Source organism: Mytilus californianus, unplaced genomic scaffold, assembly GCF_021869535.1.
Source record: "Mytilus californianus isolate M0D057914Y unplaced genomic scaffold, xbMytCali1.0.p SCAF_8, whole genome shotgun sequence".
NCBI lineage: Eukaryota > Metazoa > Mollusca > Bivalvia > Mytilida > Mytilidae > Mytilus > Mytilus californianus.
In genome coordinates this window covers 56165234-56187233 of record NW_026262734.1, presented here as the reverse complement: position 1 = coordinate 56187233, position 22000 = coordinate 56165234, and the positions used below count along the sequence as shown (strand labels likewise).

At 33.3% G+C, this 22000-nt stretch overlaps 1 protein-coding gene across 4 annotated transcripts in view; it reads right to left on the bottom strand.

The window, feature by feature from the left end:
* LOC127711078 (uncharacterized) overlaps positions 1-22000 on the bottom strand; it is a 1247322-nt gene that overhangs the window by 803406 nt on the left and 421916 nt on the right. The window lies entirely within an intron of this gene.

Sequence of the window (22000 nt, the reverse complement as noted above, 5' to 3'; positions counted from 1 at the left end):
TGCCATAAAGAATGAAATGTTTTACATCGCTTTGAATTGCTGTTGATAAAAAGTTTGTTACATTGTTGCAATTCAAATGTTTTGTCGACATTTGCCTTGATTGTCAGACTGTGATTTTTTTTCAATAATGTAACTAGAAACATGGCGGGTATTACCAGTTGAGCAGAAACTTCTGGTAGTCATAAGCTTTATTAGGGGTTCTGTGTTTCATGTTTTGTTTCGTTTTTGTGTTTTTTTATTTTTTTTCGGTTGTTTTGGGGGTTGATTAATCTTCAATTTAATGTTAAGTTTGTTAAGGGAATCTTTTTGTCAGTTAGTATTTTTCTTTTGCAATGGCGTTGTCTATTTATCATCGATGTACGGCTTTTGTTGCCCTATTGCTATATTTTCACTCTATTTTCTTTACGCCAACATATTGTATTTATCATATATCATATACAAATAAATGGTCATTTGTAAAATTATTTTTAAATTTCCCAATAGTACCATATATCTGTGCATGCACTTTAGTTGAATTGATATACGATGAATCATGCATTTCCATAAGTACAATGAATTGTATTTATTCTGCGATATGATGCTGGTAGTGCACATTTAGATTCTCGTACAAGCTAAACAATATTTAAAAGTTGTGTTCCCTGGTATACATAAACATTTATTTGATCTGTTGAGAAATGGAAGATCATTAAAATTCATAATCAAATACAGTTTGGACAGTTCAAACGTATGATGAACTGAACATGCTGAAATAGATTTTAATCAATAAGAAGTAATATACAGAACCGAGCTTTAAATATGTTTATACTGTTGAAAAATGTCTTAATGGTTTACATAATCCATGATACATTCCATGGATGATATTGGTATGGTGTTCAGGTAACATGCAATAATACTTTAACAGATTAAACAGTTGTCAATGTACAAAATTATAATATGTTAATACCATTTAAAAAGATGAAACAACGAAACCCTTCTTCAAACTTTTTATGATTTTTGTGTGCCACTAACCATTTAAGGCAATCTGTAAAATTATTCTTTTCCGATCATCTCTAAAAATTACAACACATTTTTCAACCAAGATCATGACTACAAGCACATGTAGGTTCCCCATTCATAAAAAATCTGGATGGCCACTTTCATGTTATAATTAGCGACTTTAGCAGTATCAAAACTTTCTCTTCGCATACAGGTCGTTTACCGTGAATATGAACCCAAAAAAGGACTGACATAAGTTATATTTACAGTACATTTTAGGAGTTGTAAGAGATTTACAATGCAGGGGCGTGGAAATATTTGCGTCACGCACATTTCTTCGTATTTTTTTTTATTATTGAGAATCACTTTTTGGAACTTACAATTTCCTGTACTGTAACTTCCAAAAAAATGGAAGTTATTGTACGGTTAAAAGTCACTGGATTGAAGCTGTACGTCCAACACAAATTAATTGGATCTTCCTCAACTCTACTGGATAACCAAATGCATAATTGTCCTCATGAAAAACATTGCTGTGTCTGTCAAATACTTCCTTAAATATTGTTCCCAATTAGTATCTCTATTATGTCAGCCATCAGTACAAGTAGAGTACATATATATATATAGAGTACATATATATATATTTGCCTTTGGGTTTATATGATCCGTTCATCCTATTTCGACTCTTCAAAATTCAGAGTCTATCCTTCCAAATACCGTTTCGATTCCTAAAATCACAGAAGAGACATTAATTGTCGAAATCCGGATATGGTGTACAAATTTTTGCACCTCATGTTTGCGGTATACAATCTTTTCCGCAAGTTTATTGTTTTCTGTTTGGTATTAAATTGATAAGTAAGATCCATTTTGTTACATCTGGTGATCCGTCTATTTGGCAATCGCCATGGCAGTCAACAGGGTTTAAGAACATCCGTTGTTCGACCTGTTAGTCAAATGCGTTTTGTTAAAAATATACTTTTTTTACTTTTTTGGTCTTTTGGAAAATGTTGTTTGTGCTGTATTTAGACTCCTCTTCCAAGAAATTTGTTTTGCATGTACACGTATAAAAATTGCGGTTTTTATCCAACGCAATCATAGGTTTGAAAATTGTTTTCAATTTAGATTTGTTAATATTTTTTCGTTTGGGCTTGTATTGTATTTGCCTTCGGGTTTATATGATCCGTTCATCCTATTTCGACTCTTCAAAATTCAAGAGTCTATCCTAAATTGAGGTAAATTTTATGACCTTCCAAATACCGCTTTGATTCCTAACATCACTGAAGAGACATTAATTGTCGAAATCCGGATATGGTGTACAAATTTGTGCACCTCATGTTTGCGGTATACCATCTTTTCCGCAAGTTTATTGTTTTTTGTTTGGTATTAGATTAATAATTAAGATCCATTTTGTTACATCTAGTGATCCGTTTATTTGGCAATCGCCATGGCAGTCAGAAGGGTTTAAGAACATCCGTTGTTCGACCTGTTAGTCAAATGCGTTTTGTTAAAATATACTTTTTCACTTTTTTTTGGTCTTTTGGAAAATGTTGTTTGTGCTGTATTTAGACCCCTCTACCAAGAAATTTGTTACGCATGCACACGTATAAAACTTGCGGCTTTTATCCAACGCAATCATAGGTTTTCAATTTAGATTTGTTACTATATATACAGTATATATATATTGTCTAGAGATAGACATGTATTAATCATGTATAGACAGAGACATGCACGTGTATAGTTAGATACTGTATGATGCCCGCTGTATGTCAACGGTTATTTGAGTGTTGGGGTTGCTGTTGTACTGTAGTACTTTTATAAATGAGTTGTGAATCGAAAAATAGATGCTGCATGAAAATCAACAAATAGTTCATAATTACTTTATGCGAAAAGAGATGTATTTATAAATGTTATAATTAACACGTGTATTTGTTTTGACATTTGTCACATGACTAGATATAAGGTCTACTCTGAATTACTGAGTATTTCACGAGCTTAAATAAGCGGGAAGAATTGTAACGGTAAACCTATGTTTACTTATGTGTCATTCGCCGCTTGCCTTCGGACAGTTCAGTCAAGTCATTTCTACTTCAATATGGATGGCCGAACATACAGAAGAAAGTCTACTTCTGCAGGACGACTCGTTGCCTGATAAAACTAGTGATGATGCAACCAGATCATCTTCTGATAGAGACTTACACGACACGTTCTCTCTATTTTAGCTGTACATGGACGGGAAAATGGATAATCTTGAATCAAAGTTGGTACGCGAACAAGACACGATGCCTAAGAAGATAAAGGAAGAAGTTTCTATCAAAACATGAAGGAAACAGAATTCCGTTCAAGTTTAATGAAGAAACTGTGAATGAACTCAGTAAACTTTACAAAATAATTCCGTCAACAGAAGCACAGATTATTCGTGTTGTTCTGGATTTGTTTGATAAAGTCAAAGGACGTAATAAGCTAATACGCATTGAAGATTCTTCACCGGTAGGATGGTCAACAGTCCGGGAGTACGAGTCTAACGATATTGCGTCCGACAGCGAGGATGAGAAAAATTCGCCAGGCGGAGAGCCGGGCCATGCGCACGATGAAAGACATGACTAAAGGGCGTCCTGCTCCATATTCAAATAAACCCAGATTGCCACCAGCCGAAACCAATGCTAATCCCGCTTACAACCAACAGTTTCAGAGGCAGCCCTTTCGTAACAGCGTCGCACGGCGTAAGCCGTGCCAGTGGGACATGTGCTTCTTCTGTAAGCAGTTCGGGCATTGGAGAAAAAATTGCCCCCTCAACACAAGATCCGTTTGTGTCGGATCGTCAGGGGTTGCCAATCAGAAGTAAATCTGCAAATGCATTTAGAAATGTAAATGATAAGTATAATTTTACTGATATTGATTGTTATGAATTTGAATATGGGTCACAGTATGAATTACATGTAGATATTTTCTTAACTCAAATTCATTATTTTGAAAAGATTAGTCAAAATGCCATGTCATTAACGGGTGTAAAAGGACGGTTAGCGAAGCATGTAAAATTTTGGGAATATATTGGAGCAAATTCTTTTGTTATCGACACAATAAGTAACGGTTATGTCATTCAATTTATTGACCCGCCGGTTAAAATGCTCTTTAAGAATAACAAATCAGCATTACTGAATGAATCATTTGTCAATCAGACTGTTTCAGAGTAAGTTTCTACAGGTTGTGTAGTTGAAGTACCATTTCAACCTCATTTTGTCAATCCCTTAAGCGTAGAGATTAAAAAATCTGGAAAAAAAAACGGCTTATTCTTGATTTATCCGTTTTAAACAAATCAATCAAAAAAGACAAAATAAAATTGGAAGATTGGAAGATAGCAATTCAGTATTTTCAGAAGGATTCGTACATTAATAAATTTGATTTAAGTTCTGGATATTTTCACTTGGACATTTGTCCGCAGCAACAAATTTTTCTAGGTTTCAGCTAGAACAATAGATTTTATTGTTTTACAGTTTTAGTATTTGGTATATGTACGGGCCCGTACATATTTATTAAATGTCTGAGACCTATGGTAAAATATTGGCGTGAAAACGGTATAGATGTTGTAATGTACCTGATGATGCTTAAATAAGCGGGAAGAATTGTAACGGTAAACCTATGTTTAATTATGTGTCATTCGACGCTTGCCTTCGGACAGTTCATACTGGTCATTTCTGACCCCACCCACCCACCCACTTATATTTTATCAATGTTGTAAATTGATGTATTCATACTTATGATTGAAGAAGACGGTTTCTTTTTTGATGTTATACATGCTTGAAAAGATTGGTAACACAAATATTTCTTTTGAAGATTGTGTATTGGTTAATAATATGCTGAAGCAGCGGCTAAGGATGTGCAGACAAACATTGAATTGATGCATTGTAAATAAAATGAATAAAGTTGCTTAACTGTACTGTCCAGGCGATCTGATATCCCAAATAGAGTTTGGTTTTTATTTATAAATATGTTATGTTCGTTTGAGTAGACGAACAAGAACATAATAAGTCTTTTCTTTCATCTTTTATAATTTGTCAACAGAATCGAGGGTGTGATATTTATAATAGCTAAATTAATCAAGCACTTCAGTATTTCTTTCTAAAAATGCTTTTTTTTGTATTTATTTCATATTTATATAATTATACTTACTGTTATTTTATATATCGAGTAGTGTAAGTAGTGCATCTACTGCGTCACTAACCTATCAACACTGAAATAGTGAGTTCGAACCCCGCAAGTTGTAGGCGCATTTGACACCGATCTTTATTGACTAGGATTACCATTTTGCTGTCGAAGGTCGTTGGTTCTCTCTGGGCACCACGGTTTCCGCCACCAATGAAAAATGGCCTTCACGACATTGCCAATTGTGATTAAAAGAGAGGCGAAAGATACCAGAGGGTTATTCAAACTTATTAGTCGAAAATAAACTGAAAACGCCATGGTTAAAAAAGAAAAGACCAACAATAGTACAATAGAAACACAACATAGAAAACGAAAAACTGAGCAACACGAACCCCACCAAAAATGTGGCGATAAATACCAACAATCAATCAATCAATCAAATACCGAGACGAAAATGGTGAAGTAGTGCTTACGTTTGCATACAACTGAATCATATGTCAACTTGAAGGTCTTCTCAAATTCGTGGAAAAGTCTTTTCTAGACCAGACCTTGCCAACATACTCCTCCTCCTTTTTTCTGATCCTGGTGCTTTGGACCTATTTTTCTCAAATCTTACATCTATGTGATTATTAGATATTTCAGGTAATGCTAGCAGTTGCTTTGCATATTTTTAGTACTTATGTCCATGATATTCCGCGGGTCGAGCGTACATAAATATGTGAAATACAGCTACATAATTTACTTACATTATATATCTATCCCCATGAAGAAGACTAAAGTGGCGTTGTTGTGTTCTTCTGATGTTGTTTTTTTCAGTTTATGTCTTTAGTTGCATATTTTCGTTTTATGATGTTTGAATCGTAACCTTGTGACCAATGGCCTACAGTGATCTTCAGATGTTTAATTTGTTTCACCTTCAGTTGCGTTTGGTCTTGAGTGCATAATTGTCTTAGTTTAATCATCAGACGTCTACTGATTCTTATATTTTGTTCTTTGATTACATAATAAATCTTTGAATTTAGTTTACTTTAAAATTTGAGTATTTATCAGGTTTCTTATGCAATCGACATTATTCATACGTCTCGGGTTTTTATCGAAGTTAAATTTCACGTCAAATAAAATATATACAAGATAAACGATACATTTTTTAAATAAATAAATGATAACTATACATTAAAATACAACCACATCAAGAGAAATAGAACTAGTCGATAGCAAGAGAATAGTCATAAGGTCACACCTCTTTCGGACTCGTTACCTGTTTAAAAAAGGAGCACGCGAGCTAGTCATTTTTTATTTTTTATTATATTTTCAAGTTTGTTTTTTTTTTTGCCGAGGCGAAATAACTTTCTTTTATTAGATGACATATTTTTCAAATAATTTAAAATCGTATTTATTTGAGAGAATTTCTTTCAAGCGATGTCTTAGTCCTTAGACTATTCTACGTTGCTCCTCCATTCATTTTCTGACACGTGAACTAAGATTCTATGCGACTGCCGCCATGCTGAATCTTTATCTATAGTTTGTTATATTCTATTCATTAACACTGTAAAAATTTATATCAACCGAGGGAACTGTTTGAGTTTACTGAAATGAATGTCTTCATTTTTTCTCCTTTTGATGATACGCTACACACCATCTAAATTAATACACCTTCTTTCCAAATACCAGGAGTCAATGTCAATAGATAAAATGGTTTGACTCGCACAAATTCGAATGAGATCCAGAAATAGAGACATAAATAAGAAATTGTTACACTTGGACCCGGTTTTCATTTATGGTTGAATGTAACTCTTTGTTAAATATGATCATTTGGTGTAAATTGATTGTGGTCTCAACTTTACCGCATTCATACCTCATCTGCATATATTGTATAAATTTTACGCGCAAATTCTGATTCTAATGCGGGCGGTTCCGTACTGGACGAGTTTTAAGTTTTAAGAAAAAAGTTACAACATTACGTAGCTGATTTGATAACCATGTATTAATTTGGAGTGGCCTATAGCTTGAACATATAATTTATATAAACCAACAGAAACTGTATTTTGATATTGATTTATTATAACTGATACATGACACCTGCTAGAGATTACCTACCAATGACGCATTGTAAATCTATTTAATTTATAAACATTTTAACAATTTTATCTGCGGAAAATACCTTCAAAATACACATATGTGTTTTAAGATGTGGCATGCAATGAGCAACAACTCCTTTCTTCAACTCTCTTCCATTTATAAACGATTTCAATTATATTCGAAATGCAAACTAATTATTGAAATACAGCAGCTGTAAGGGAACAAAAAAACTGGGAACAAACAGCCCATTAAATCGTGATTCATCTTTTGCCACGGCATTGTCATTTTTCCTTCGAATTAAGAGTTTTGAATGTCCCAAAATTGTGTTCAGGAATATCCCTATATTACATTCAGACTTTTTTTTAAAGAAAAAATGGAGACAGCAATTCAAATAAATTTGCTGATGTTGATATTGATGGGCATGATAAGATAAAATAATTGCATTACAGTAGAATCATATGAAACCACATTATATGTTTTTAATTAATACTACCAGCTGACATGGATAGTTTTTTTATATCTATTATATATATAGACCAATTTAATCAACATAATGTATTCGACAGAACTTAATAATAAATAGGCCTATGTATAATATAAGAGATGGTGCAGAACAAAAAAAATATAGGAACGTACATGTGTATCCCTTTACGTGCAGCTACTAGTAAAATTAAGATGAGTTGTAAGGTAAAATTGAGAATTGAAACGGGAAATGTGTCAAAGAGACAACAACCCGACCAAAGAGCAGAAAACAGCACAAGGCCACCAATGGGTCTTCAACACAGCGAGAATATCTCGCTCCCGGAGGCGGGCGTCAGCTGGCCCCTTAACAAAAATGTGCACTAGTTCAGAGAAAATGGACGTCACACAAAACTCCGAAACATTTAAATGAACCAAAATTAAAAAAGCATACACGGCTAACAAGGGCCAGAGGTTCCTGACTTGGGACAGGCGCAAAAATGCGGCAGGGTTAAACAGTGGTTGGCGTAGAAGTAGACTGGAAAGTAGAGGAGGGGGGGACTTCTGAAAGTGTCAAGGAAACATTGAAGGAGGGAAGAATGAATTTTGAAGATATATGTCATATCAATATATGACAACGATATTTGAGAGAACCTTAACTACAAAAGAGTAAATACATCCTTAACTTGTGAACTCAAAAATAATCTGTAGATTCCGTGACTTATTTGTGTGTATTGGGAGGTGGGGGGACATATTTCGACAATTGAACAACATTGCGTCTTAAATTATCTGCTGATTTCTTGAAACTCATGTTGTATACCGAAAAAAAGGTCGTCGAATTGTTTGAATTACCTCCCATTCCCCAGTTAAAAAAAGACATTATTCTATGATGACGGAGTGGGAAGTAAAATGATCGTGAATGATAATTGATTCACGGCAGTTTATCGCCGTGACAGTAAACCTGGGCTAAGGGTAGTCACGGTACAAACAACAATCAATCAATCATACTTTTTCGTAAAGAATATGAACAGTTAAAAGACAAAATGAATGTTTTCGTATAAATGATAATTCGATTTAGAAATTATGTTTCCCTTTTGATCCAATTAATATGTTTATTGCCTACCGTTCACGAACGCCTTCATCGTTCTTCGCGAAATGTAATAACCGAATGTCAAATTAAAATGATTTAATTTGATGTCCAGTGGCAAGTTAGATAAATTTTCAGGACTAGAATATGATTGTGTGATAGGATTATGAATATTGGTTTGTACTAGACCGACATGCAGAGGTGGAAATTTATTTTTTAGTTAACAAGGATATATTCAGAAGACATGTCATACTATCCAGACTATTTTTTCTTCTGTTAATGACGTCTTTACGCTAAATCCATTGGATGTTGGATGTGTGCTGATTTATATTTTAGTCATAGATGCATGCTTTTTTATTAGTTGTTATTGGCTTTGAACTAGCTGCCAGTAAATGCGAGAACTCACAAATCTGTACTTAGTGTCTTTTTAATTATTGTTGGCATGTACCCTGCCACGTCCACTCTGTGTTTGTTTTAGATGTTTTTCTGCGTTGTATCGATCTGATGAGTAACGCTCTTTTCAATTAATTTTTATAGTTTGTTCTTATATTGTACTGTGTCCCCACTGTCTAAGATTAAGGGGGATTGGTCGTCTTTAAACTTCTTTAACTCCGCCACATTCTGTTTGAGCCTGTCCCAAAGCCTTTAATTCAGTGGTTGTCGTTAGTTGCTGTATATCATATTTAGTTTTCGTTCATTATTTTGTACATAAATCAGGCCGTTAGTTATCTCGTTTGAATTGTTTTAAATTTTTCATTTCGGGGCCTTTTATAGATGACTCTGTGGTATGGGTTTTACTCATTGTTAAAGGCCGTACGATGACCTATAATTGTTAATTTCCGTGTCATTTGGTCTCTCGTGTAGAGTTGTTCCATTGGCAATCATACCACATCTTCTTATGTTTATAATTATCCTATCTAATTACCAACTTTCAAGTGATCCAGTCTCCCGCACTCGAGGTGAGCAAGCTTCCCTGAGATCACAATGGCGTTTTATTTTTCATTGAAAAAATCATTTGTGTCATAGTTCGATTAATTATTGCAACCTCCCTCACACACCCAAATACAAAAAGACAATAAAGACAGAAAGAAAAAAAAAACAACAAATCACTGAACGATAGAAATCACTATTCCAATTTTGAATAGTCTAAGAAATCTATGCAGACTGAAGACTACTCTGACTTGTCTGTCAATGAATTTATACGACTGCAAAAAAAAATATATTTCATGATAATCAATATCCAGTAAATCATTTTATACCCTGCCCAAACAGGACATCATGAGTGGACTTGGGTATAAAGTATGATAATTCCTGACCCTATATAAAAATAAGAAGATGTGATATGATTGCCAACGAGACAACTCTCGCCCAGAAACCAAATGACGTAGATCTTATCAACAATAGTTATCCTATGCAGGGGCGGATCCAGCCATTTTTAAAAAGGGGTCCAACCATATGTCCCCGTTCAAAAGCATTTATCGTCAAAAAATGGAGGTTCCGACCCCCGGAACCCCTCCACCATCCCCACTCCCTGGATCCGCCACTGCTACGCCTTCCAGTCATAAAAATCACTCTAAAGAGGGACGTCTGCTTGGCAAATAGGATGTATGAATACACATTGTCGCAATTTCTCCGCCTTTACTGGACAACACAAAGGTTCTCGTTAAATTTTGACGTCACTATAGAAAATTGCTGACGCCACATAGGAAAAGTGATTGTTGTATGGCGTCCATAGTTCAAGTGTCGCAGATCGTGGGATTCTCAAGTCAAGTGTCGCTGATTCCCAGATAGCGTTAAGGTCAAAAGCAGCAACGACTAGTCGGTATGTGAACGTTATCTCCAATGCTTAATGTAGGAAAAGCACTACATTCTCTGCATGATCACATCTATTACCATATAACGTTCATGGGTTCGTAGATTACTTATTGCACGGCCGCAAAATGTCTGTCCCTATTTAACCTTCCCTCTTTTTTTCCAATTGCAGTCAAAAATTCTAGCCTTTTGTACCTATCTGTTGACCAACGCCGGTTTAACCTTAAAAAACAGCAATAGCAACTCATAAGAAATATCACAGATTATGATTCGTAATGCGTATTCCAAACCTTCAAATATTTTGCAACATAAAAAGTGAGGACCAAACTTTGCCACCGATTCGATTTTCTTTCTTTTTTTTCGTATTGATATGTCTTTATTTCTTTTTAATTTGTTGACGCGTACATTGCATTGATAACATTTTTTTAGTATATATGCCAAGACATATTGCAAGAAACAAAGTTATTTTCATGACAAATTGTGATTTCCCACAGGTTATTCTATTTATAATCAAGTACGTTTGTTTTACTTAGTTATAAAACTTATAATATAAGTTGACAAAGTTTTGTAATATGCAACGGAAAGAAAATTCGCATGTACGGTAGTTCTTAGTGAGATCAGTCGATAAAGAGTAAGCTCCGCCTTTTTACGTTTGACTTGCGTTTTATCAAATTTAAGCCAAGTCGAGCTCATTGATCATCACAAATCTATACCGAATAGAACTATCTAATTTAACGGCTAAATATTTACCGGTAAGTTTACTTTTTCAAACTGTATAAAAATTTATGACAAAGTAATGGGTTAAACTACAATTTGAAATGTAATATCGCAATCGGTCAATCCGCTACTTTTGTAGTATTAGTATTCAAATTGCCTTGAATACCCCCGGATGCTGCATATTATTATTATTATTATTATTATTATTATTATTATTATTATTATTATTAATGATGATGAAAAGATGTTCCGGACTCATCCATTGATGAATTTAAAATTATTTTCTATTATGACTTTCAATAAGTGTGGTATAGGGAGTCGGAAAAATTATTCGTAATATTTTTTATTTGACTTTTATACGTCTTCCTCATTCAAGTGGTCTAAGTAGTTCTACTACTGTAATCACTAGCCAGTCAACACTGGGGTTGTAAGTTCGAACCCCGCCCGTACGGGTGCACTCGACTCCAATCTTAATTGACTAGGATTGTCAGTTTTCCTGTCGAAGGTCGATGGTTTTTTCCGGGCACTCCGGCTTCCTTCACCAATAAAAACTGGCCGCCATGAAATAGCCCAAAAGTGGCGTTAAAACACCAACAATCAACAATCAATCATTCAAATTCATATTTACTTTTATGCATTTCAGATGAGTTGTAAAAACTGTAATTATAAGCCAAAGTTCTGTCCGGAATGTGGGATAGGCAATTGTACAGACGGTAAGATATAACTTAAAAAGTACAATATAATCATGGTTAACATATTTTCTGCCGAGTCCGTTTATTCTTATATTAATGCCTTGATTGTTATAAACGAAGATCTTTTTTCGTTGTTTTTTTTTTTCTTCAAGAAATAATTTCAAATAAAACTATGTTTTTATTTGCTAGGACGTTTAAGCTCGATTTTGGACATTTTCGTACACTTTGCGCTGTACTTGATGAAAGCAGAGGGAATTCCTTTCATATGACAACAAGACGATGATGACCAGAACATATCACCTACGCAAGCACCAAATTTTTCTCTTCCTAGCAGGAAGGCCTGAAAAATCGCCTTATCAAATTACCGAAATTTGCGCAATTAATATATATTAATGAATTTATTGTCATTTTGATTTTCAAAAGTAAAGTGGTGTGTTGTGAAATGTTGCAAATCTTGAATGAATTGAAATGGTTCATGATTACATAAGTTATGAAAACTTAAGTAGAAAGTGTAGAATTAAAATGAACTATATAAACAATTTCGACAACTTAAAAGACAGAAAGAGAAAAAATGAAGTAGAGCACGTCCGAAACGTTATCTCAAAATTAGAAAATAAACACCATATGCATAACTATTATAAAATAATTGTGAACACATCAAGTACGGCGAACTTTTTACAGTTCCCGTTACGAGAACAAAAACGCAAAACTAAATTATTTCAGAATACCAGGTTCTTTCGACGAACAACACACTTCAACACACTTAAGCTACATATTAATAGAGTTACTCGTGACTGTGCATAATGTAGAAATCCTCGTTAGTCCATTTTGGAATCCACATGTGAAAATACGGCAATGACCAAAATCCATTTATTGAATTGGAATTATTGTCAAACATACGTCAGTCGCGCTGAACATATGGTTCAACCTAAAATATTTATTCGAGGAACGCAAGTCAATTCCAGGACAGTATAATTACAATTGTTACACACGCATGAGGACCAATTGAATGGATTTTTACATATCTAGCCATTATATCAGTACATCAATTTTTAAAACTTATATAATAGATTAACACTGTGTTATTTACTTCCTTTCATAACATCCACTTAATTCAAAGTAGAAAACGTATGCATATCTTATAATATAATTAAAAATATAAGTATTTTCCTATTTTGTGAAGTACTTTGAAGGTATATAGATATATTTGATACAATGGATCGCAGATTTTGCTATGAAAATGTAGGGATTTATACGAAATACATCACTTTGGATCTTATGTATTACAATTTTAGGAATTCAATAAAAACCGATTATTTCATCAATTTTAGATTCGTCTGAATTCAGAATGATAATTCATGGTTTACCATCTTCTGGTGTAAGTGCCACCGCCAATACAATCTTAGGCGAAAACCGATTTAAAACTGAGCTTTCCTTTGATGATACAACTAAAACCTGTCAATTAGAAACTTGCAAACGCTTTGATAGTTTATTGAAGATTGTAGACACTCCAGGCTTTGCTGTGAAAGGAACAGGCAGCTCTGCCACAGAACGGTTCAATGGGATTAGCAAGGGCATCGATCTTTTAAAACCTGGGCCACATGTTCTTATTATTGTTTTTCAATTAGATTGCTTTAACGAAGAAAGCCGTATTTTTATCCGTAATCTCAGATGTTTAGAATCCATATCAAAATATGGAATAGTGATTTTTACAAAGGCCGATCTCGCAAACCAAGACGTAACAGGAACGAAAAGAAAAATAGAAGGAAGTAAAAAACTCGGTGAATTATTAGATCTTTCAAATCACCGTTTTCTGTTGTTTGACAACACAAATGGCGACCAAAATCAGGTTGAAGACCTCTTGAAACTGGTCCAAAAAATGGCTCAAGATAATAACAATCTGTGTTTTGATAATGCAATATTTGGTCCTGACATTGCGGTAAAATTAGCATCAGTTGATAAAGAAACAACTTCTAACCAATACATGAAATCAGATTCTACTGAATCGTCGCCGTTTTAAGATATTACTTTCTTTTAAAACATTTAGGAAACAATTAATTGTTCAATGTGTTAATGCTTTTTTTATTATCGAGAACAAATGGTTTTTACTGATCATAACGTATATTTGTGTTGCACTATCAAAAAAAAATCATTGCTATAATATTTTTAATTTTATTTTTAATATGTTCTTTAAAATAAAGTGTAAAAATTTTACCACCATGACATACATATCATTGTATATACAGATCAAAACGAATAACATTAAAACCAATCACTCAGAGAACAATTGGAGGTCTTTCCACCATCGAATTTCTAAATCATTGATGAGAGGTCAATTCAAAAATATTTTTTTTTACTTCCAGTTAAAACATGTCACTTCCGGTCTCATAAGATATCTTTATTCACAAATATTTCAAAAATATATGATACCGTTATACTTTTGCCTGAAATAAGAGAGATAACTACTACTTCCGGTTTTCGGGTCTCAAAAGATAGGTCTATGGATACCAATTAAAAAAGTACATGGTTTCCAGGTACTTGTCTATGAAAGAAGTGCAACAGTTGATACTTCTGATTTAATCAAGATCACTTCCGGTTGATTTTTTTTTCAAAGTAATAAGTCTCTAGACTAATGCGAAAAAACCCTATGGCTTTAAAATGTACCAATATGAAGTCATAGTAAAGGTAATAATCTAGAAAGTCAAATTCTCTTTTGACCTTGGCCTCAATGTCAAGGTCATAAAGGAAGGATCTCAAATCAATATACCTTAGATCTCTACTACGTATGGTTCATGAGTTATATAATTATAAAATAATTATAATAATAATTATAAAATTGCCTTTCAATACCATCATTGTCATATTCCCGAATATGACGGTTATACTGAATGTGAATTTGCATTGCTGTGCGGCGTGTCTCGGTGTTTTGTACATCCATCATTAATTGATTTATTTTGATGTTTCTGTTATGGTTTCGGTTGGATAATCTGTTACGTTTTATCGTTTGTAGTCCAAATAATGATGAAATTGCCTTTCCATACCATCATTGGCATGTACATTGTTTGGACGAATATTGTGAAAATAATTGTATAATGTTCGAGATTGCATGTTAGTTACGTAAGCGCGTCACTGTTTTTGATATCCTACATGTATGGTGTTTTTCTTTGATGGAATATGTTCGTTGTTGTTCTGTGGTTTCCATGTTGTGTCGACTATTATATTATTTGTTTGTGCGTTTCTCTGTTATGAATGTTCTTGCGTGTGTTTGTGCTGTATTTCTGTCACGTAGTATTTTAGCGATATTTTTTAACATTGTCATAAAGCGGGAGGTTTGGCATGCAATGAAACCAGGTTCAACCCACCATTTTTTTTTCTTAAAAGGTCCTGTACCAAGTCAGGAATATGGCAGTTGTTATCAAATAGTTCGTTTTTATGTGTGTTGGCGTTTGTTTTTGTTGCACTTCGGTGTTCCTGTTGTTCATTTATTTTCCTCTTATAGTTGATGTGTTTCTCTCGGTTTTGGTTTGTAACCCGGATTTGTTTTCTCTCAATCGATTTATGACTTTTGAACACCGGCATACTACTGCTGCCTTTATTCATATTTCCGTACAATTTATTTTAAACTGTCCAGGGGAGAAAAGTCCTATTAAAAGGCACGATACTCTTCAGCCAAAATTTTAAAGTTCCAACAAGTGGCAACGAATAATTTGGAAAATAATTTGTAATTATTTATTACGGTTTTTTGAAGAAAAGCGAAAATGATCAGGAGTGAAGATTTCTATAATGAACTTTACTTTTGACCTTGATCTCAAATTTATTTGGCGGACCAAGATCTTCAAATCAAAACACCCTAGGTATTTAAAACTTACAGTTCATGAGTAACATTTATATATATAACGATGTCAAATAAAGAAGAGGAAATAACTCTCATATGGAGTCTCCGTGTCGCTTTGGTCGAAATTGAACAGAACATCATAAGGATATAATGAGCAATTTTGAAAAATAATGATGTTGATTTCTTTTACGATTGCAATGGATTAGTCATCATAACAAGAAAAACAGTGTATGGGGAGATAATTCTCACAGGAGAAAGTGTACGTTAACACAGGGTCACATGCGAAAGCATATTCATTGTTCGATATCATGTGCCAAAAATCTTTTCGATATCTTGCGAAACAAACAAAAAATATATCTATTACTTGTCTAGCTTAATTTCAACATTAAAAAATGGCGGATGACAACAAACAAATAATCAGAACAAAATCAAAAGGTCTTCCTACATGAAAGTGGAAATACACAAATATATAGTCTTTATAAACATGTCTAATTGGTAACAACTCATTGACAGATAAAATAAACAGTTTTCTTTCTGAATTGATTGTAATTTGCTTCAAAAGGGGAAATGTAAGTGCTCACCGTTTTAAGTTTACCCCTCTGCATGTGCCTGTCCTATGCCAGGAGCCTTTTTAAGTTAGTGTTAGACTAGTTTTTCTAAATCGCACTTAAATTTTCTTTATAGATGCCGGTTTATAATATAACTTTGTATCTATTTCTTTCTTTTCTTACAAAACGATTCGTATTAACTAAAACAACAGGCTTGGATTCTTTAATTATTATAGTCAACTGAACATATTGCTATTGTTTTTATCAAACTGTTTTTTTTTTCTCTGAAATTCAACAAAACTCACCGTTTGACCGTTCGATACTTACAATGTCGCTAGTCTAAATTAAGCTCATGTTACGATCTATCAATTGACCAGCAAGATCAAATCAATTTTTATTCCGTATATATAGTTTTACATACTGTTGTCTTATTTTATTAATGTTTATTATTTTGAAATAAATATTTTTTTTAAAGAAATATGACACCGTAGGTTAGTTCATATCATGGAAGTTACAACTTTTACGAAAACAGCGAAATGTCCTCTGTGTCTATCATTTCAGCCAAAGTCAACAACGCTTATTTCCTGAATGAAATTTTTTTTTTCGAAAAAGGAATACATTGAAGAGTGTCTGAGTAGTATGCTACAAGATACTAAATAAATGTGACAACGATATAAACAGACTGTTGACCCTGACTTCTACAATCTATCAGTAAAAACAGAAAAAAAAGGTTGTCCTATTGAGTATCTCATATAAACAAACACGTAATCATGTCTGATTACATTGAGTACGTTATATCTGATGCTTCAAGAAGTGATTGTACCACACCCTGCACGTTTACGAAAATTCCTTGCAACAACTGTTGAATGTTCATATGTAGTCATTTTGAAAGCACAATGTGGGCCCGTATCCAACATACCCTTTTTGACATTACAGTATTCATTTCCTTTCATCCTGTCTAATTAACTTTGAAGATTTGTACGATTGGATTTATTACTAATTTGTTTTCGTCTTGAATGCGCACGAAATATTGCCACATGTCGTTTGGCAAAGAAAAATTGAGAAATCAATGTATCTTGCATATTAATTCTAATAAAAAGCGAATCTTATGTTTATCTTTGTAAATAAATCTCATTCAGACTGACGAAAAAGTCGTTTGTTTGAAAGCTATTATCCCCGAACATAGACCGATACAGAGTAAAAATTTACAGGCGAATAACAAATAAATCTGTCCTTTGGATCCATAAATTTACAGACGTATTTATTTTTTATGGCTCATTTTATTTCCTCAAAATTCAAATCTTTTTTTACATATTGGACACAACATAGCAACTGACTTTTAATTTACTTTTAGCTTAAAAGACTTCACACTGAAATCTATGACAAACGGGATGATTTCAACTTCCCAATTTTCAATATCCCATTTCTGAGCAGTAACATTCCCTCTGCTCCGTCGTATGGTGTTTACATATCTAAATTGATACGTTATGCTCGTGCATGTCACACTATACGGACTTCGTATACAGGAGTGTGTTCCTTACGCGGAAACTGCTCCAACAGAGTTATGAAGAAGAAAATGACACTCTGTTTATTTGATGTACATAATCACGAATTGGTTGATCTATACGATGTGCCTGTGTCTAAACTAACTAACGACATTTTTACCACGTTTTAGATTGTGATTTAGAATCTATGTCGTCTGTCTGCTAAGTACCGAACGTGACCTATTCCCGAATATGACTGTTTTGCCGAGTGTGAATTTGCATTGCTATACGACGTGTCTAGGTATTTATTCATCCAACATTCATGTATTTTATGATGTTTCTTTTGTGGATTCTGTTTGATATTTTGTTATGTCTTATCGTTTGTGGTTTAAATTCTGTATTTTCTGTACATTTCACATATGTCTTATTTGTCAGTATAGTCGAGTTAATTTCCATTTTCTATGGATAAAGTATATTGTTAGTCCAAATAAGTATGACGTCGTCACAGCATTAATTTAAGATAGCCTTTCAATACCGTCATAATCATGATAATTATTTGGACTAGTATTGTGAAAGAAATTGTTAATGTTTGGATCTCGTTCCATTTAGTTGTATGAATTTCAAAATTATATATACGTTACAAAAATACGTCACTGTTTGTGGTGTCCTGTGCTGTCGTTAATGTACGATGTGCGGTTTACATGTTACTAATGTACTATAATTATATTATTTATTTATGCATTTCTCTGTGCTGAGTTGTTCTTGCGTTTGTTTATACTGTATTCCTGTCACGTATTGTTGTCATTATAGTGATGTATTTTTTAACATTGCCATATAAGCGGGAGGTTTGGCTAGCCATAAAACCAGGTTCAACCCACCATTTTTTCTTAAAATGTCCTGTACCAAGTCAGGAATATGGCAGTTGATATCAAATAGTCCGTTTCTATGTATGTTGGCGTATGTTTTTGTTGCACTTCGGTGTTTCTGTTGTTCCGTTGTTTTCCTCTTATAGTTATTTAGCAACTTTCAGACATCAACAAGAAAAACATAAACAATTTTTTATTTTTTTCACTTACACAATTATACTACATGTAAATAATTGATCATGAAAAGAATATTTTCTATGAAATGATGTTGATTAAATTGAAGGAAAAAAATGAATACATAAGTCAATATAAACAAATAATAGCTGTTTAAAATTGTTCTAGAAATAAAACTGGCATGATAAGTTCTAGTGTAGAACTGTCAGAATCACTTCTAGTATAAAATGAACTTTATCTACTTTTGAACTATTTTACTCAAGTCCAGCTGATTCCTGCATATTTTTAAAAGAATTGTGGGTTTGATGAACCTTTGCATAATTGTAGATATATATTTGATAGTCAGTTTAAGCTATGGACCATGTATAAAATAATGGAAATAATTTAAAAACCAAATCTTTAAAAAACATATACGATGTCATACAACGTCTGTAGAAAGTTATGACGTCATATTAGACTTTCCGTTTTTTTTTCTAATGGCGGAAAATTTCAAAATGGTGGCCAAAAAGAGGAAATGAACATATCTGAGACAAGGCTTTGCTGAAATTTATTTCTTATATCGAATTACACTTTGCAGTTCATACGATATTCTAAGGATTGCGTTTAAATGATACATGGATGCTGCTTGAAAGACAATTTAATCAAAGGTTCCAACAATGGAAACTTTTTGAGGACGCCATCAGGATTTATTTGCCCGTAAAGCAACATACATTATTACGGATATGTTCCACTTCTACTTGTCACAATCCTTTCTTTTTCCTCGATTGTGGTAACATCAAGATGACTAACCATCGAATTTCTATCTGCAATGAGTAACACCGCGAGTGCTACCAATTGGCTAGAAACTAATAACTTTTCTATAACAGCTGTGGTGACCCCTATTTCCGATGAAAAAGGACTTGTGTTCTCTATGCATTCAATGTTGTGTTATTTGCTCTTTATTTTTCGATGTCTGTGTTGTCAACCAGAGAAATTCAAGTTTATCCATTGTACAAGCATGGAAAACCTTGATCATTTCAAAAGTTCACATTTATTCACAAATTTAGACAATTTACATGTACCAATGATTTTTACATGTTTTAAATGTTGTGATTCTAAGGTTTGGTTTAGAAGAAAAAAAGAAATTTATAAATTCACTAGTGTATGATATATTCCTAATAACTGTACAGGTGAATGTCACTTGTGGAACAGGAGTTCTATAGAACCTGACCTTATCAATGGTTTTTAGGCAGCGTTCGTGTTGCTAAATTTTTATATTTTTGTGTAGTGATTTCTTGACTGCAATTTCTTTTTGGCCTTTTCCCATTGTGTTATCGGGTTCTGTTTTACTTATGTTTTTTCAGTGCCTAAATATCTTCGCCATCTTTTTTAACATCTCAACAATAACATATTTTCACATCAGCAATTTCTTAAATGTTTCTTAAGGACAGCCATTTAGCCTTTGTCACACTTCCCACCGCATCGCAAACAGCGTCGTATATAACATCATTGCCTTCGGGCATTTCCATCTACCGCGACATACGTTTTCTATCTTTAAAACACAATTAATAAGCTCTGTACTCTTGTTAAAAGTGTGTTATTCTACTCATGGGCTTGATCGATACTTACTATTATCAAATTACGAATGCAACACTGTAACTGTTTAGTTTAATGGCATAATATCACTCACGGGTACTAAAAGTCATAATGTGGATGGATGGAAAAAATTCAAAAGAACCAATGTATAAGCAGTGTAATAGAATCCTTATGCAACAAGAAGGAACATTCTATTAATGAACTCATATCAAAATGTCTATTTCAATTTTTAATGTTACAGATGTTGTTAAGAGGACTCTCAAGTTCCTTCTTATTACTTTATTGTTTGAATGATACATAGTTCTGACCAGGGTCTCGTCACCCACTAAAAATTACTAGTATGTCAGGTTCTTTGCATAAGAAAAAGAAGTACACTGTAAACTCATGGAAATGTTCATGAAAGCCTCTTAAATATAATCTGCTGTTTATGAAGTACTATGTTCCCCTTAATTTAACACTAGTTCAACCACTGTTTTCTAACTAATCACATACAGTTCTCAAGGATGCAATTTCTATATGAAGACTTAAATCAAAACTACACTTTTTTCTGCTTGAAATATGTTTACCCAGTTTTGCTGTTCCGATTTAGCAAAATAAAAAAAAACGATTGATCACAAGTGATTATTGATACACGTCTCAAAAACAATTAACACATTGGTGGATAATATTCATGGAATGTTTAATCGTTGTGACATATTATATCTCCTGAAACATAAGTTAATGCGGACTGATATATAAACACAGACCAACTCTTTACACTACACTTCCACACAATCTTATCAAACAAAAGATTCCCTATTTAATTAAATGGTCGTTTGGTAAATCTGAATGAAAATATATTTGCTACAACTTATTTTAAGCCCTCTTCTCTAATGTGAAAGGTAAAAAATATGCTAGATATACTTATTAGAGTTGTGATGAGATGATTGAAGCTGTTAATTTTCTCCTTGATAATATTTATGTACGTTTCTGCAACAAAGTTTATCAACAGGTTGTAGGTATTCCTATGGGCACTAATTGTGCCCCTTTAATAGCAGACTTGTTTTGTACTGTTATGAATCACAGTTTATAACCAAACTCAGTAAAGATCCGTCGAAATTGCATTTCATTAATAAATTCAACAACACTTACCGTTATCTTGATGATATTTTTTCGTTAAATAAACAAGAATTTTCTACATATACTGCCGAAATTTGCCCAAAGGAACTTACTTTAAATAAATCAAATGTAAACGGTAATAACTGTTCTTTCCTAGATTTAGATATTTCAATTTTACATGGGAAACTCCTCACTAAAATTTACGACAAAAGGGACGATTTTTCGTTCTCTATTGTTAATTTTCCTTTTTTGGATGGTGATGTTCCTTTGGCACCATCATTTGGTGTTTATATATCACAACTCGTTCACTGTGCCAGTGTCTGTTGTGATTTTAATGAACGTAATCTATGTATTACTGGTAAATTATTGAGTCAGGGATTTCGTTACCACAAAACTTAAAACCTTTACTACTTTCTTCCATAGATATAAATATTTGGTTTTGAAGTTTGGTTGTACCTGTAG